This window comes from Erpetoichthys calabaricus, chromosome 3 (assembly GCF_900747795.2).
Source record: "Erpetoichthys calabaricus chromosome 3, fErpCal1.3, whole genome shotgun sequence".
Lineage (NCBI taxonomy): Eukaryota > Metazoa > Chordata > Cladistia > Polypteriformes > Polypteridae > Erpetoichthys > Erpetoichthys calabaricus.
In genome coordinates this window covers 286985627-287003814 of record NC_041396.2, presented here as the reverse complement: position 1 = coordinate 287003814, position 18188 = coordinate 286985627, and the positions used below count along the sequence as shown (strand labels likewise).

General features: G+C 40.4%; 1 protein-coding gene across 1 annotated transcript in view; it reads right to left on the bottom strand.

Moving 5' to 3' along the window:
- LOC114644553 (butyrophilin subfamily 1 member A1-like) overlaps positions 1–15881 on the bottom strand; it is a 51061-nt gene extending 35180 nt beyond the window's left edge. Inside the window, exon 1 of the mRNA XM_028792615.2 lies at positions 15557–15881. The gene's annotated coding sequence lies outside the window, so the exon portion shown is untranslated. The remainder of the gene's footprint in view (positions 1–15556) is intronic.
- Between the last annotated feature and the right edge of the window lie 2307 nt (positions 15882–18188).

The following is an 18188-nucleotide window of genomic DNA, read 5'->3' as shown; positions in this document are numbered from 1 at the left end:
AATCTAAGATTCATTAAAATAATTACTTTTATCATGGCTGTAGATCTAAAAATAAGAAGACTTAAGGTATTGTTTTGAAAGTTCACTTCAAACCTACTGGAAGAAATGTACCAGGGATAATCAGCAGTAGCTGGCCATTTAGCCTTAACCTTTTTATCTATTTCATCCCAAATCATCTCAATGGGGTCCATGCTTATGAAGGTCACGTCAGCATTTTCAGATTATTTTTATCTTCCTTCTTCTTTCAATTGTTAGGACAGAGTTGAGGCATATGAGTAAGGGTTATTATCCTGCTGCAGCTCAAAGGGTTTCCCAGTAAGCCTTACAAAATGTCATGGCATGGGGAATGCTGTAGTAGCTCCTTTGGGTTAGGATTCCAGCCACTCGGTGCAGGTCACCAGATGTAGAGCCTGCATGCTCCACCCTAGCCTATAACGAAGGTTAAGTCACATTCTCACGAGTTTGATGATGGATATACAGTAAACTGTTTGTGAAGAACTGAAAATAATCTCACACTTCGATTCATCCGTCTACAGCCACAGAAGACCAGATCTTGTGTTGTTTAGCCCAAACAAGTCTCTTAACCATGTTCTGGTGCCCTAATACAGGTTTCTAAACTGTCACACAACCCATTAGAACTGCTTCCCAAAGTCTTCTCTGGACCTTTGAAACAGACAGTCTCTGAAGTTCAGTCTTATTAAATTGTGACTTGATGTTAGGTGTAATCAGTCTTCCATTACACAAGCTAGAGGCCCTTATGTACTTGTCCTCTTATTTGTTGATTAGTCATCCCCTGTGGCTTCGCCCGCCTATTAGTGAAACAGGACAGTGAGGAGGACCTGGCCCAGCTCTCTACTCCTGACGTCACTCTTCCCCCTCCCCTCGGCCCGCAGCCTCTGTCTATAGAAAAAAAAAAGAAGTAAATCCGTTAAGTAGTTCTCTCGTTCGCTAACTAAGCAGAGTTAAGGTTACGCCCTGAGACAGACGCGTGAGTGAGGAGGGCCCCGCAGCCCGATGAGTTTCTCTTGGATTTGCGCTAATAAATCGGTGCCGCAAGCGAACTATGATACTTAGTGTGATGAGAAAGTCGCAAAATCAATGGAATATTCAAGCAAATTATAGAAAAAAATCTGATCTAAATCTGTTAAGTAGTTCTCTCGTGAAAACCAGACAGAGATACAAATGGGTCTAAAAAACTATAAGAAATTTCGCGTTTGGACCACAACATTTTTAAAACCGTTTCTTAGCGTGCAACGATGGTCCAAGGGTAACCTACATTCCAAATTTCAAGTCCTCATGGTTCGGGAGATTTTGTGATGAGTGAGTCAGTGGTATTTGGCTTTTATATATAGATTTAGTTGTACTTGGCCTTTATCATTCAGAGTTCTCAATTTCTATATGCTTTTTGGTAGTGTATGCTACACTCCTCAGAAATATGTTTTTCTTTTATGTTTTTTTTTTGCAATTTCTCTGTAAGGCAGTTCTTTATCCCTCAGAATATTAACAACCTGCCTTTTCACAGACACAAGTTGACATTTGCCTGATGACTGCCGAGTGTCTTAGAGCATTCAAAGCTATAAATGCATGGTGCTGGACTATGAAAACATGCTATGTAAAAATCACCGGTCCACAGAGCTCTTTATGTATTAAATCTGGATGCCTATGATGATAGAAGCCACTCATTATTTTACAACCTTGATAGATGACCAAACATCATGAAATATGTAGCTCGAAACCTCAAATGGGAAGGAAGGACTATCGAACGTTATTAAACCTCCGTCTCGAATCACCAAGTGGTACCCCACCCCTGAGAATGACATCCGATTGTCTTTAAATACTCCTGGTGTTATCCCATAACCCAAAAGTTGAATTTTAAACAGAGATGAAAATGAATTAATTCTGGAGTCCAGAAGTGGAGAAAAGCAATCAAGAGTGTAGGAACATTCTGACCTGTTATCTGAAATTTAGGTAAATAGTACACTGTGATGGAGCATATAACGTGTAATTAATACCACAGGCACATTAAACCCCATTATATTCTGTCCCTATTCTCAAGAACATACCCAAAATCCTGTTATGATTTTCTTTACCCAGTAGTATTATTATTCTCTGTAGTACTAGAGTGTTATACTGTGTTAGCCATTATGGATTTAGTGAGAGGTCAAGCATGGCTAACTAAAAAGATTACAATATGCAAAGCTTTCAAGGCAGTTCAGAAAATTTTAATCTTTCATGTTTCCTTATAGTAAAGATAACCTCACGGGAAAAAATAATTGATTTATAATGTTTGCTGCCATAGCAACAAATTACTTCTTTAAAGCAACAAATTTAAACATTGTTTTAGTCTAGAAATCTGTCACACATACGAACATGTACATTTATTGCAGCATTTTAATGATACCTTGAATATCATAAGATCAAAATGAGGAAACAGCTGAGCTTTTAGTGCGCCTGTGTGCTTCCTCCTCGGCTTTAAGCTGATGGCTGCTATGATTTCTGTAAACCAACAGTTCTCAATATTTTCAAAGATTTAGAACTTCAGATCTATTTCCAGAACAATCAAAAAGAAACCTCAGAAGCTTCATTGGGCTTCTTCCAGCCATCCCTACCTTAGGGTGTTGTATCATCATCCTAAATCTTTGCATTTAAGATGCTGTTAATTGGTAAGCTTTCAGATCCTAATGGGATCTAGGAAGATGCTCTCAGATAGCATATAATCAGTGTTAATATCAGTGGAATACAATTAAATAGACCAGGGGTAGGCACCGTCGGTCCTGGAGTGCCACAGTATGTGCAGGTTTTTGTTCCAACCCAGTTCCTTAACGAGAACTCAATTATTGCTGATGAAGCACATATTGCTTAAGTGACATTTTAATGTTTCATTTTAGTGGTCTCGCTTGTTAAGGTTCTCCAACCTTAATTACTTATTTCAGTCTTAAACTGCTGCATTCAGTGTTTTAATTGCTCCTTATTAGCAATAAGATGTAAAACAGGGGTAGGCAATGTCGGTCCTGGTGAGCCGCAGTGGCTACAGGTTTTCATTCCAACCCAATTGCTTAATTAGAAACCAATCATTGCCAATCTCAGACCTTATTTAATTTTATGGCTTGTTAGTCTGTGCAATGTAAGGCTCTTATATCGTAGATTTTTTTCCTTTCCAAGGATATCATCCAAATGATTTGAAGCCTAAAACAGATCATTTTCAGTCTGTCACATTTTTCTATTAAGTGTTTTATTAAATCAAACCGTGCATGATGAACACACACAGATGTAATTGGAAAAAAGCTAGCTGGAGAACTGCTGGCTGCTTTGTCTTTTACATCTTATTGCTAATAAGGAGCAATTAAAACACTGAATGCAGCAGTTTAAGATTAAAATAAGCAATTAAGGTTGGAGAACCTTAACAAGCGAGACCATTAAAATGAAGCATTAAAATGTCACTTAAGCAATATGTGCTTCATCAGCAATAATTGAGTTCTCGTTAAAGAACTGGGTTGGAACAAAAACCTGCACATACTGTGGCTCACCAGGACCGACGTTGCCTACCCCTGAAATAGACCATCTACAATAAGTGACTAATTAGATTTTTCAAGATCTACGAGATTTTCCAAATGAACAAGATTTTCTCCAATTAAATAAAAAGTTACAGACTTTTCTCAATTAATAAATGGCTCTTCCTAAATTGGATTTTGTAATTTTAGATTATTTGTTATTTGTGCTGAGATAGATAGATAGATAGATAGATAGATAGATAGATAGATAGATAGATAGATAGATAGATAGATAGATAGATAGATAAACTCCCCCCTTGGTGTTTGTCCTGTTTTCTCGCTTTACAATCTGGAATTAAAATTAATTTACATTTGGATTTTATGTAATGGACTTAACAATATAGTCCAAATTGTTGAGGTGAAATGAAAGTAAAATATCATCAATCCATCCATTTTCCAACCTGCTGAATCTGAACACAGGGTCATGGGGGTCTGCTGGAGCCAATCCCAGCCAACACAGGGCACAAGGCAGGGGCCAATCCCAGGCAGGGCGTGAACTCACCGCAGGACACACACACACCAAGCACAATTTAGAATCACCAATCCACCTAACCTGCATGTCTTTGGACTGTGGGAGGAAACCCACGCAGACACGGGGAGAACATGCAATCTCCACGCAGGGAGGACCAGGGAAGTGAACCCAGGTCTCCTAACTGCGAGGCAGCAGTGCTACCACTGCGCCACCGTGCCGCCCAAAGTAAAATATCTTGTATTTAAATGAAAAAATCAAGTAAAAATTGAAAAGTTGCATATGTATTCATCCTCTTTGCTTTGAAACCCCTAAATAAGTCACATAATTAATTGATCCACTTGTGTGCAATCAAAGTGTCAAATGACCTGTATCATTATATCTGTATAAATAGACCTGATCTGAAAGGCCCCTGATTCTGCAACACCACTAAGAAATCCAACATGAAGACCAAGGAGAACTCCAGACAGGTCAGAAGCAAAGTTGTGGAGAAATGTAGATCAGGGTTAGGTTACAAAAAAATATCCCAAACTTTGAATATCCCACAGAGCACCATTAAATCCATTATATCAAAATGGAATGAATATGCCGCCACTGCAAACCTGACAAGAGAAAGCCGCCCACCAAAACTCAAAGAATGGGCAATGAGGGCATTAATCAGAGATCCAGTGATCTGATCAGTGATCAATGGGAGTGTCTGTCCATAGGACCACTTTTAGCCATGCCCTCCCCAGAGTGGGGCTTTATGGCAGAGAGGCCTGAAAAAAGCCACTACTTAAAGACAACAATAACAAAAAACAAAAGTGTCCATTGTGCAGTGTTCTAAAAAATACAGTACCCAAATAGATAGCAAATCCATAAAAACAGTGAAATGTGGGGATAAAACCCATAATAAATAAATCAGTTAAAATAGAGGTTAAAATGCAGTCTCTCTTCACCTGATCAAAGCCCACCACCTTCTGTCTCCCCGGCTCACCCAAGGAGCACAAACTCCTTTCTGCTGACGCCAGTCCTGGCTGCCGCCACACTGCGCAGCTAGACCGTCCAAGGTCAGCACACCTCCCGTCTTCCTTCGCACTCACTCAGTCACTCCTCGGATCCATTGGGAGGTCTTACCTCTCGCTCACCCCACTCTACACATTTAGTTAGTGGGGTGAACCAGCCCCTTGAGCACCTCAGCCTGCGCTCCCTCATGGAGCCCCAGCTCATGCTGCCTTCTCCTTCCTGGTGTCTGGTTCCCATGACTGCCTTTTCCCTTCTTTAACCTCCTTCTGTTCTATCTTTTCTTTTTTCCTTCCCCCTATCCTGCCAGCCCATAAATATACATCTCCATGGGTGCAGCGCCTTAATCACACACCGCAGGAAGCCCATGAAGCAACTGAGAACGATCACACCTGCCTCGCCCCAATTACTTCATCAACTCCCTGCAGTCGTGCAATCACGCCTACGGAGACGGACACAGCTAACTGGATTTAAAAACTGGCCATATGTTTTTTTGAAGCCACTGACCTGCTATACCACAAATAGCATTAGAAATGCAAGTTGCAGTTTTATTATTTATGTATATAGCTTAGCTTGAAGCAAGGTCCATATTAATGCAATTTGCAATAGGATGGTTCAGTTGGTAAAGATGTCATCACCAAGTTGCACTTATTTTATTTTATTTGGTGAATACTGTGTAATGTATCTAGGCTTGAAGCCTTGAAGTAATAATTTTATTACTGGAAGTTGCACTATTATTTATTTTATTGTTATTATTTATTAGTTTAAATATTATGCAGTTTAATGATGGTAAAGTTGTTTAAAAAGTCACTTTAATGTGTCAGTGGACAGAGATGGTTAACATTAAGAGAAAATGTAGTTGGTTTACAAAAAATATTCACTATTTATTCCTTTTCTAAGACATGTTCAGTGCAATACAACTTTTGACAAGCACCTCTGGATATTTTACTAAGTCTAAACGCCTCTTTAGATGGTTGAAAATATGTTGTCAAAATTATAGTTTAAGTTGTATGCAAACATTTTTCAATAAAAAGGTTCTATATTTTGACTGCAACTGTCATGCAATGTGATTCCTTTTCTTCATTAGTGCCACCCTCTTGAAAACAATCACTTTACGGGGCCATGCAAACCTTTATTAATACTTGTGTGCACATTAAAATGTATTTTTTTGTACAATTCTCATGACAGTGGAATAGGTTATTTTTAGCCAGTCTACTGCAGTAATTGCAGTGGAAAATGTGGTTAACATCCACTCATGCATGGGAAAAAAATACTGTTGAATACCGTAAAACCGGGATAATTTTGAAAAATACCATGATATAGAATTTTGGTCATACCGCCCAGCACTGATATACAACCTATCTCATCAGCAACCTAGGTTGTGACCCAGGGGTTGAGAAACACTGGCTTAAGTGACCCACCGCGATTCACTCATCAACCTTTGACTGAAACCTGCAACCCACCGACAACACAATGGTGTTTGAGAAACTATTTGTCTTACATGGACCAAGACTCGAATATTAGTTTGTGTGACTCCACTTTGGCAGTTAAAGTATTCATACAGGTAACACCCACTAGAAAATAGAGCCTCAATTGCAATGAGCTGTACACTTTGTGACATATGGCCACTTTGACATATAGCAAAATGGCTGGTCCCACGTGAAGCTGTAAATTGTCGCATGATTGTATATATAAGGGAACACTTAATCATCCAACACTAAGTCAATAAAGCTTCAGGGATATCAGTCTGTTCAGTTAGAAGGATAAGTGATTGTGAATCAATTTCACCTGCTTTGGTGCAAATGCAATGGAGAGGCAACAGCAAGACACCCCTCAAAAAGGGAATGGTTTTGAAGGTGGTGGCCACAGACAATTTCTCTATTGTGTTACACTTTGCTACTGTCCCTGTCACTACTAGTACCTGCAGCTCATTCAGGTTACACAGGTAGTCCAGCTCGTCCAGGATGGCACATCTGTACATTAATTGATTTATACTGGAATTACTATGGGAAAACAAATAATCATATTATTTTCAATTTTTTTCATTGTATTGTGGGCTTTCACTACATAAATGTACACCAATCCTTTGCTACTGTAAAAACTTTATCTAAAACCTATTATGTTATATTTGCATCCAAAGTTCACTATCCACATTGAAACTTCTGGGGGTATTTTCTGCCCACTGCTATCAGGCAATTCAGTCCTTCCTCCCAACGTTTTCTAAGTTCATTTTGAAATATTTGCACAATATACATTGATTGATTGATTAATTGATTGATTGATGGGCTGTATCCTTGTTTTTCATATTTCTGCAGCTGTATGAATCTGAATTCCCCTAAGGGATTAATAAAGATCTCTCTATTATATAAAAAAAATCCTTTGATGCGACGAGACTTTTTAGAGACAAGACTTTTTGGAAGAGAGATTTTTTCCAAGTCCTGCGAAATGAGACAATTGTCTAGACTTTTTTTCAAGTCACGCCCTCCTCTCAAATATTTTCAAACAAGACCATGGTCCTCCAGCACCGAGAAACGAGAAAGTCAAAAGAATTAACACTAAAAATGATGACTGCATGGTTACACAGCAAATTGGTTAAATGCATCCAAAAATGTCTATTGGTTACACAGCAAATTGGTTAAATGTGTATCAATAGACTATGCTGAAACAGTTGGTGGTGATGGTGCGGATGATGAAAACATCAACTTACAATATCACGAAGAATATCTACAGCCATTAACACCATCCGGTCTTCCAAAGCACGAATTACTGGAGAAAGTAGGATGTAACCAAGAAAGGTAATGTAGTACATCTTCCGCAGATAACATTAGACAACAAAGGAGATCTTGATATGCCATTCGTATTAAAACGTTAACAGTTTCCCATTAGAATAGCTTTTGCAAAGACAATTAACAAATCTCACAGCCAAATGGTTTATTTAATAGAGAGAAAGAAAAGAACTTCTATCACGAGCAGTTATGCGTTGCGTTGATGCATATGTAACAATTCCCATGAAAATAAAAATCTGTTTAAATTGTGCATCCGCATCCCCATACGCAAGTGGCAGAACCGCAAACAGCCTAGCGCGTAGTACATGCCCGGGGCTTGGGGAGCAAAGTGATTTTAGTCTAATCTAAAATCCTGAATCTGCATAAAAAAAAGAAAAAAAAGAAAATTAACACTCATTCACGCACCAGCAAGATGTTTACATTTCCCGCCCATCCAGAAAAGATGAAGAGCTTGCCACAGTCTGCTTACTTGGATGCATTTTGTGCTGTCTCTGTTTCAAACAGTTTTGTTTTACTTTTTCACTATTATTTATTTCCACAATGAAATAAAAAAAATGTTTTAAAGAAAGTATACAAGAAGGGAGTAAATGCAGCTTGATCCTTCCCTACTCCCAAACATAGGTCAGGTTTTGGGCTTGTAAGTAACCATTCTTTTAATATTGTGTTCTGCTAAGCATTATATTCACTAATTATGTGTTTTACATGTTCATTAATAGCACAGTACATGCCCATTCCAGGGTAGGAGGATAAGTAATTTGTTTCAGAAATTGATTAAAATGGTTGTGTTTACGTTTGTACTGCAATTAAACACAAAGACCATTGAGTCTGGGAAGTGTTAAACAAGTAGGTCATTAATGGTTTACTCTATGCAGAAATCCTTGATGGACTGTAACAGAGGTGTTTCCATTTCTATGGATATTTTATTAACCAAGTCAATAACTGGCTACCAAGGGGACTGAATTTCCTTGAAGTTTATAAAAGCAAAATGAAAGCATGACTCTACGGTCTTCAATTGGTTTTGACTCCCTTTTGACGTGTTTATATCACACTTAGAGGCAGATAATTTGGAGGCCTAAGGCCAAAATAGGAACGGGACCTTCATAAATCCCATTGACCACACTTTTCTGTACTTATTAGTGTAAAGCAGGTGTGGGAAATGTTTTTGGAAGTAAAGTGGGACAAATTGTTAGCAATGATACTGGGCTGTGTAAAATCTAAGTGTGTTTATGAACCTGCATTGTAAAACATATGAGTACATTTAACGGTAGAAATACTGTAAATGGCGAAATTAAAATACCTTTTCTGGAAAAAAGGAAAGTTACCTTATGTTCTACTGAAAATGACCTGTATATCTTAAACAATACACTTCAATATTTTTCTGTAAAATTGTTATTTTTCTGCCTTCAAAATATGCTATACAGGGGGTCCTCGGGTTACGACACAGTTCCGTTCCTACAACAGTGATGTAACCCGAATTTTAGTGTAAGTCGAAACACATCCTAGCCTAAGTCACTTACTTATCCTAATACATTTGCAAAATCATAATCTAGAACAGGGTGGCGCAGTGGGTAGCGCTGCTGCCTTGCAGTTGGGAGACCTCGGGACCCGGGTTCGCTTCCCGGGTCCTCCCTGTGTCTGCGTGGGTTTCCTCCGGGCGCTCCGGTTTCCTCCCACAGTCCAAAGACATGCAGGTTAGGTGGATTGGCGATTCTACATTGGCCCTAGTGTGTGCTTGGTGTGTGGGTGTGTTTGTGTGTGTCCTGCGGTGGGTTGGCACCCTGCCCAGGATTGGCTCCTGCCTTGTGCCCTCTGTTGGCTGGGATTGGCTCCAGCAGACCCCCGTGACCCTGTGTTCGGATTCAGCGGGTTGGAAAATGGATGGATGGATGGATAATCTAGAACATAAAAACACAACTAAGCCACAGAAAAAGGAAAAGGACATAAATATATTGTACTGTACACTGTGCTGTAGTAACAGAAAAAAATGACAAAAAATGTGTAAAAAAAATTCCTTACCTTTATTCCTTTTGATCTCTTTACAATGTCTAATTTCACATCCATTGTGATGGCTTTCCTCCTCTTCGAACCACTACCATCTGAAGACTCTGACTTTCATTTAGGAGCCATGATAAGGGCAAAAAGTTGCCAAACAAAACAACACAAACTGAACACTTGTGCCGCGCGCATCCAAACTAGTTTGCAGACTCCTTCACTCATACGCCGCATTACTGCGTATTCTTCCACTGCACACAACCAAACTACTTCACCCACGTAGTCTGTAAGTATGACGCTAACGGCATAAACCAAAACACTCAATTTTTTAAAGTTTTTATGGGCGTGAGTGTTGCAAACTTGACACGTAGTATGTCGAGATGTTGTAACCCAAGGACCCCCTGTATACCGTTTACTGATACATGTACAGTGGAACCTCGGTTCACGACCATAATTTGTTCCAAAACTCTGGTCGTAAACCGATTTGGTTGTGAACTGAAGCAATTTCCCCCATAGGATTGTATGTAAATACAATTAATCCGTTCTAGACCGTATGAACTGTATGTAAATATATATATTTTTAAAATTTTTAAGCACAAATATAGTTAATTATACCATAGAATGCACAGCATAATAGTAAACTAAATGTAAAAACATTGAATAACACTGAGAAAACCTTGAACAACAGAGAAACTAACACTGCAATAGTTTGTGCTATAGTCCTAGGAACCGCTAGCTAAAAACACTTTTTTTTTAATGAGTTTTAAGCACAGGGGAAAAAATGACCATTTGAAATATCCGTAATTTAATAAACCACCAAGAAAAGTAACATTGCAACAATGCAGGCTATGAACTGATCACTGTAAACAGAACTGAAAACAAAAACAAGCCTTCTCTAACTTATGCGTCCAGTCATCCCTGTCTAGCTTGCCCGCTCGCTCTCTCTCTCGCGCACCTGTGTGTGTTTGTGCGTGTGTCTCTCTTTTGCAAGCCTGGAGCGCCTGTGTGTGTGTTTCTCTAGCGCGTTCCTGTGTGTGTGTGCGTGTCTGTCTCTGAATCGGACTGCCTGTGTGTGTGTGCGGCTCTCTGTCTTGCGCTGCCTCTGTGTGTGTGTGTGTGTGTGTCAAGCTCTCTTGCTCTCTCTCTTGCTCGCTGCACAGGGAGAGACTGAACATGTACAAACCGAAAGGGAACCTGGCTTGTTCGTATACTGAGTGTGTGGTCGTGAACCGAGGCAAAACTTTGGCGAACTTATTGGTTGTAAACCGATTTGTACGTGTACCGAGACGTTCGTGAACCGAGGTTCCACTGTACGTTACAATTACACTGAAAAAATGTCTGTTAATTTTACAGTGTAAAACTGTTAAATAGCAAAGGTAAACAACTGTAAAATGTAAAACGGTAAAGCGCTGTTTCAGTAACACCGAAGTTACGATATATGCATAAGGACACGCCCACTTTTACCACATTGTTCCTAGTGAGCCACATACCATTGAACAGGAGGGAAAAAAATCTTAAAGTTAGCAGGCTTACTTTTCCCTGCATGCTGAAGGTTTTTTGAGGTTATGGAAGCTGATTTATGGTGGGTTGTATATGAGAAGCTGGCACATCTGTAGGACACCAAACATCACAAAAGCAACCTTTACTTCTCCACCAGACAATGTGCCGTAACTTCCTTAAACATTGAATTGTTTTCAATATGTAGAATTAAATGATACATGTTTTCTATTGGTTGCTGTTACGTTACTGATGCAAACTGTGTACTGGGGTTTGATTCTGACAATACTTTCTAACGGTTTATTGATTGGCATATTTATTACAGTGCATGGATTTCTGGTTATGGTTAAACATTTCCTTCTGTTGGAATGTGTTGTAAAGAAAAAACAGCTATTTACTACAAAGTTATATCGTAGACCTATTGTCACCTTATTTATTACAATAAAATTCTGGCAACCGAGCTGCCAGTTCTTTACCGTAAATTGAACATTATTTTTTACAGTGTAGGTGAACTAGTATATTTGTTAATCTCAGAAGTTAACTTTAAAAATACTTGTTCTAAAAATGGTTTAAATTGTGAAGCTTTTTATTATAAGGTATTGAGGGCAATAGGGCCGTTCTTAGATTTTTGGGGGCCCTTGGCATGGAGTGTAGGTAGCGAGCCCCGGATAAAACTGAATTGTGAAGTTGCAAAATGGACCTCAGTCGAGAGATTTATGTCCCTGCCACTAGTGTTAAGGCTAGAACCTCCATCTTTGCGAGTGACAAAGTTCAGCAGAGCTCCTCTTTGTGAAGCAATAAAAGCCTGTTCAGCGGCTTTTTTCTTACATTTAACAGCACCAGACTGATGAGCTTGCTTCATTTTCAAACAGGGAGGACAAAATCAAGTTGCGTTATTAGCTAATGATTACTCACTTGTACATACAAAAATACTGATGGTACAGTACACCATTGACCAGTGTTCTTGATTATATTAGTGCCAGATAGAACTCGTGAACATGTATACACAGACTAATGATAATATGACTAGTCGCTGGAAAAGATAGCCTACATGTATAATTATAGCAGAGCAAACAACCCACTGTCGAGTCGCTTTGTGGAATGGTTTTTATCTTCCCAGCTTCCGCTATTTATAGCGTGATCGATTTGTTGCGCAGACGCTTGGAGGCAGGCGAGGTGGATGATCAGTGCCCTCCCACTGGGGCCCCACCCACCACTCCGTCACCTCGATTCTGCCTGTCATCGTCACTGTTTCCTCTTTGCTTGCGCGTAACCATATTGATAATTCCGCCACCAGAGAAAATTTGTACTTCTGAAATATATGGACCTATAAGTTGTAGGCTATTTGGTTAAAAAAAAGTGCCTGGCAGGGCCCCCTTGGCAGTGGGGGCCCTAGGTGGTCGTCTAGTTTTCCTATGCCTAAGAACGGTCCTGAGGGCAATGCTCAAAAACGAATCAGTGACAGCAATGTTATGCCATTGTTTTGCACAAATAGTTACTAGCAAATGAAATGCTGGATGTTGCGACAATTCATTACAAAGATGTGCATCACTTAGTATGCTTCTTTCCATGCATTGTTAAAGACCTGCACACACCTGAAATTGACACCTTATAATGATGCCATGCCAGTATGTTTGAAAAGCCTTGGAAAAAAAACTCCTGAGCAATATGCAGTCTGTAGAAACCATGAAAAGTAACTTTGGTAAACTTATTAAGAGTTTGCCCTCTTGCCCATGGAGTTCAATTATTTTCAGCTGCAAAGCATTTGGCACATTGTCCACTGTGACGTGTGAGTCCCTGTCTTGCACAAGGCTGAGTCTCAGTACTTTAGAACAACCAGCTTTATTCTACTTGAAACAGGAAGATAACTCTTTATAATTCTTTGCATTTATATTGCACTTTTCTCACAACTCAAAGAGCTTAGCAATTGTAGGTTAAGGGTCTTGCTCAAGGGCCCAACAGAGGAGAGTCCTTTTTGGCATTTTACAGGATTCGAACCGGTGACCTTTCGATTGCCAGTGCAGATCCCTAGCACGGTTACTTATTGTAGCGTGATCTACCAACCTCCTATACAAAGACACAGCAATCAGGCAGGGTCGTGGCCAGGTTAGTGGCCAGGTAATACTGTTCCCTGCATTTATAATGTTCCATGCATCACCCATCAACAGCAGGTGCTCATAGCGTGACTGCGATCTTTTCGGATTTGTTTTCGCGGCGAGCTGCTACAGCACTAGGAGCCTGCGATACTATTTTCCACAGATGCGGCAATTGCGCTTCGGCATCTCATCCCGTTGAGGGGAGTCCCAAAAGACTTTAGAAACCTTACACCACATTAACAACAAAAGGACATGAAAATTCAAATCAATGACAAGGGATGGTGCATGTCTGGCAAGTATGGGAATAATCCATTTTTATAGTTCTTTTTAGAGCCTGCTTCATTCACCTCTGTAAAACAGTGCTCTTTATGCTTGCTGCTACCAACGGAGTCCATCGTTCATAAAATTACTCACATTGTTTAAAAATGAACATTCAAGACACTGGCAAGCTAACAGCTCAAAAGTCAACAATTATCCCCCTACAGACTATCCCTGTCCCTATGGTAAGACCTCGGTTTCTTTGTATGCCATCACTTGGCAACTTACTACGCTTACACCAACAAACTACAGCATCATTTTGTTCAGTGCACCTCATGAGGTATAGAATATTAAGATACTACACCTGTGGCCACCCCAGATTGTAGGAGGCAATGCTTTCATTATTACCATCAGAAGGCCCTCAAAAAAAAAAAAAGAATTATCTACCATCAAGCTGTGAGTTATTTTGAGAAAAAAGAAATTACCTTTGGGAGCTTTACATTTTTTTTTGCTTGATTAATTGTTTACATTTTTCTGTTCCACTTGTTTAACTTTGTTACATTTTCTAGTCATTAACATGTTTTTTGAACATGCTGGAACATAATTGACACTTCTACACCACAGGCCTCTTTTCTTAGCCATGTTGTAGGCTTCACTTCCAACTGCACAGTAGCTGGCAGTAACAGGGAATAGTCCATTGGACTGGATTGAACAGGGGAGCCCCACGTTGACAGAAGGCCATTAAAAATAACTGACAAGTTTAATATCAAAGTCAAAAGTGTCAAAGTGTCAAAGTCAAAGTGAACTTTATTGTCATCTCAACCATATACAAGTATACAGATAGACGAAATTGCGAAGCTCAGGGTCCACAGTGTAACAACATGACGTGCAATAAATAAAGCGCTATATAAATGCAAAGAATTATTATTAATAATAATAATAATAATAATAAAAATAGAATTAAAATTTAAGGTCATTCTCATTGGGCTCAACTGCAATATGTGTGGCTTGTTCAAAGTCATGTCATTTTCTAGACCGCTTAATCCGGACCAGAGTCGCAGCTATGCAGGAGCCTATCTCGTCTAGTTTAAGGCGCAAGGCAGGAGCAAAACCTGGACGAGGCGCCAGTCCATTGCAGGGAAAACACACAAAAAACACACACACACGTGCCAATTTAGCGTCGGCAATCCAGCTAACCTGCATATACTTCGATAGTGGGAGGAAACCCGTCCGGAACATGAATACCTTGGTTGCGACCCCTTGTCTCCGCGTCATTAGTGCTACTACTGCGCCGCCGTGCCGCTCCTTGTTCAAAGTATTTATTCAAACGTTATTTTAGTGAGGAGAATACGGGCCCGCGTCCCGGGTCCTTCCTGCGTGCAGTTTGCAAAGCGCTATATAAAGACATTATTATTATTTACTTACTTGCTTTTAAATGTCTAGTATAGTTTTCAGCGCAACACGGTCTTTTGTTTCTGTTTATCTTTCGTTTGGCTGTACCACCGGGCTCTTGTTTTGAACGCACATCTAAGTTCTTCTTTTACGGATCGGTAACGGTCTCACAAGTGAGACCTGCTCTGAGCATGTCAATGAAGACGGATTGATTAATTTACTAGTAGGACGCTGAGTGTGAATTCGTTAAGTTAACAAAATAAAAAGTTCACCGCACCCTGCAATGGCCCCCTTTGACATGTGAGACTTGATTTGCGGGCTCTGTTAACGAAACTCTACATCGAAATATTTAATAGTTTTACATGAAAAGTTCCAAAATTGTTTCTTCATAAATTTCTCCACGTCACTGAGACGCTTTCGTATTTATTTCTTGGAATTTCAATAGCAGCAGTTAGCCCTTCATATTTAATTAATTATTGCAACAATAAACGAAGTGTCAGCTGATCGCGTTACCTTTTTGTCTTCGTTCTGCCTGTGTGTGATCTCCTTCCTGCTGCGTCTTAATTTCTTCGCTGCCCGCAGATGAAATCTGTCATTATGTCACTCCAGTTTGGAACGGGATCCTTGACCCACATGGTTTATAGGAAGGCGAAACCCAATAAAACTGCAGGAAGTGTGTAATAAAATTAAAGGAAGTGTTTAGTCTCTTAAAATACGAATTCAATTCTATAGTGCAGTCTCAGCTTTCAGTTTCACTATCCGGGGGGTTCCGCCTTCGTCTCCATTTCAGCTTCTCTGCAAGCTTAAGGAACTTCGCCATCTGGTGAGCACCTCGAAGAAACGGACTTGTTGCAGTTCCAAATGCGCGGAGTTCCCCAAACAGACAATCGTCATTATATAAGTCAAATAAACCTCCCATAACGCAGATATTTACCATACCATAGTGTGGCCGTGGTGGTCTGCAGCTAGGCGCTATTGGAGCCCAATGGATCCAAGTCTTACCTATTTGCGGCTCCAAGGTGGAGGCACCGGGCTGCAGAGATAAATGCTTGTTGCTATTTATCCCGTTTTTCACACGCATTTTAATGAATGAAACACTGAAGTGATTTACTCCGAACTACACAGTGAGTCAGAGGAGTGAACTGAAGCAGCAACCTTGGTGTTAAAACTCCAGGGCATGAGCCATTGCACCTCTCAGGAAATCAAAGTACGAAAAACTTAAAATGTGTCCTGTTGTAAGGCAAGCGCATGAAGAAAATATACATGGAAGGTGAATATATAAAATTTGGGCTGATCTGATTAATATTACAGGTCTGTGAAAAATCTCACAATAACACAATAATTTCAGGTTAATATTAGACACTATAGAGAAGGACTGTTTCAACATGTACCTGCAATGAGAATATACTGTATGTGTGTGTGTGTGTATATATATATATATATATATATATACAGTATATATATATATATATATATATATATATATATATATTCCCGAGAGGGAGTGCAGTGGAGTGTGTACACCTGATGAGCCCAGAATGATGGCGAAACACGTGTCATGTACTCTTTGCATTTATTTGACAGTAAACTATTTCAACCATATATATATGTATATATATATATATATATATATATATATATATATGTATTCATGGCATTCGTAGTCCGAATTACAATCTGATTGTATGGGTGGTTACCTACCAAGTAACGCTTGTGGGTGGTCTGCAAGTCGGCAAACATCCGCCACGGTGCTCTCTTCAGTTGCGAGATCATAGGATATTGCAAAAGTTTTACTGTCAAATAAATGCAAAGAGTACACGACACGTGTTTCGTCCTCATTCTGGGCTCATCAGGTGTACACACTCCACTGCACTCCCTCTCGGGAATCGGACGTCAGCGCCAGAGGCGATGCCCCTAACGTTTCGCCACGGTGTGTGGTTCGTTTATTTGACAGCATGTAGATCGGGGTAATTACATTCACGGCATTCGTAGTCTGTGTCACAATCTGATTGTATGGGTGGTTGTGGTTGGCCAGCAATCTGCTAACATCCGCCACGGTGCCCTCAGTTTGTGAGGAGCAGATCATAGAATGGTTGAAATAGTTTACTGTCAAATAAATGCAAAGAGTACGCGACACGTGTTTTGCCCTAATTCTGGGCTCATCAGGTGTACACACTCCACTGCACTCCTATACACTCCTATATATATATATATATATATATATATATATATATATATATATATATATATATATATATATTGCATTCGTAGTCTGTGTCACAGTCTGATTGTATGGGTGGTTACCTACCAGGAAACACTTGTGGTTGGTCAGCAAGTCAGCTAACATTCGCCACGGTGCCCTCATATTTGACAGTAAACTATCCATCCATCCATCCATCCATTGTCCAACCCGCTGAATCCGAACACAGGGTCACGGGGGTCAGCTGGAGCCAATCCCAGCCAACACAGGGCACAAGGCAGGGAACCAATCCTGGGCAGGGTGCCAACCCACCGCAGGACACACACAAACACACCCACACACCAAGCACACACTAGGGCCAATTTAGAATCGCCAATCCACCTAACCTGCATGTCTTTGGACTGTGGGAGGAAACTGGAGCGCCCGGAGGAAACCCATGCAGACACGGGGAGAACATGCAAACTCCACGCAGGGAGGACCCAGGAAGCGAACCCAGGTCCCCAGATCTTCCAACTGCGAGGCAGCAGCGCTACCCACTGTGCCGCCCGACAGTAAACTATTTCAACCATATATATATATATACATATATAGTATACTGTATAGTGACAGACGAACCGGCATCCCAGCTAGAATGGGTGGCCCTTCCTTACCTGGCCACCAGGGCTTGATAATGGAAGGTTAGGGAGGGAGCAATATTATCTCCTTAACATGCCAGGACATGGAGGTGGCAGGATGTTACAGAGGCTGCAGCGGGAGTGGTGTCCTAACAACCACTGAGCAACACCTGAGATGGATTCAAGAACTGGGAAGGTCAGCAGAGTGGCTGACTGCGTGCTATGGGCTGAGTGTCCCCCCACTCGGGGGGGGGGGGTTGCGGGGGGGGGGGGGGGGGGGCTCTTGGACAGTAATGATAAAGATAGTGGTGGCCCTGCCTGACCTTGAAGT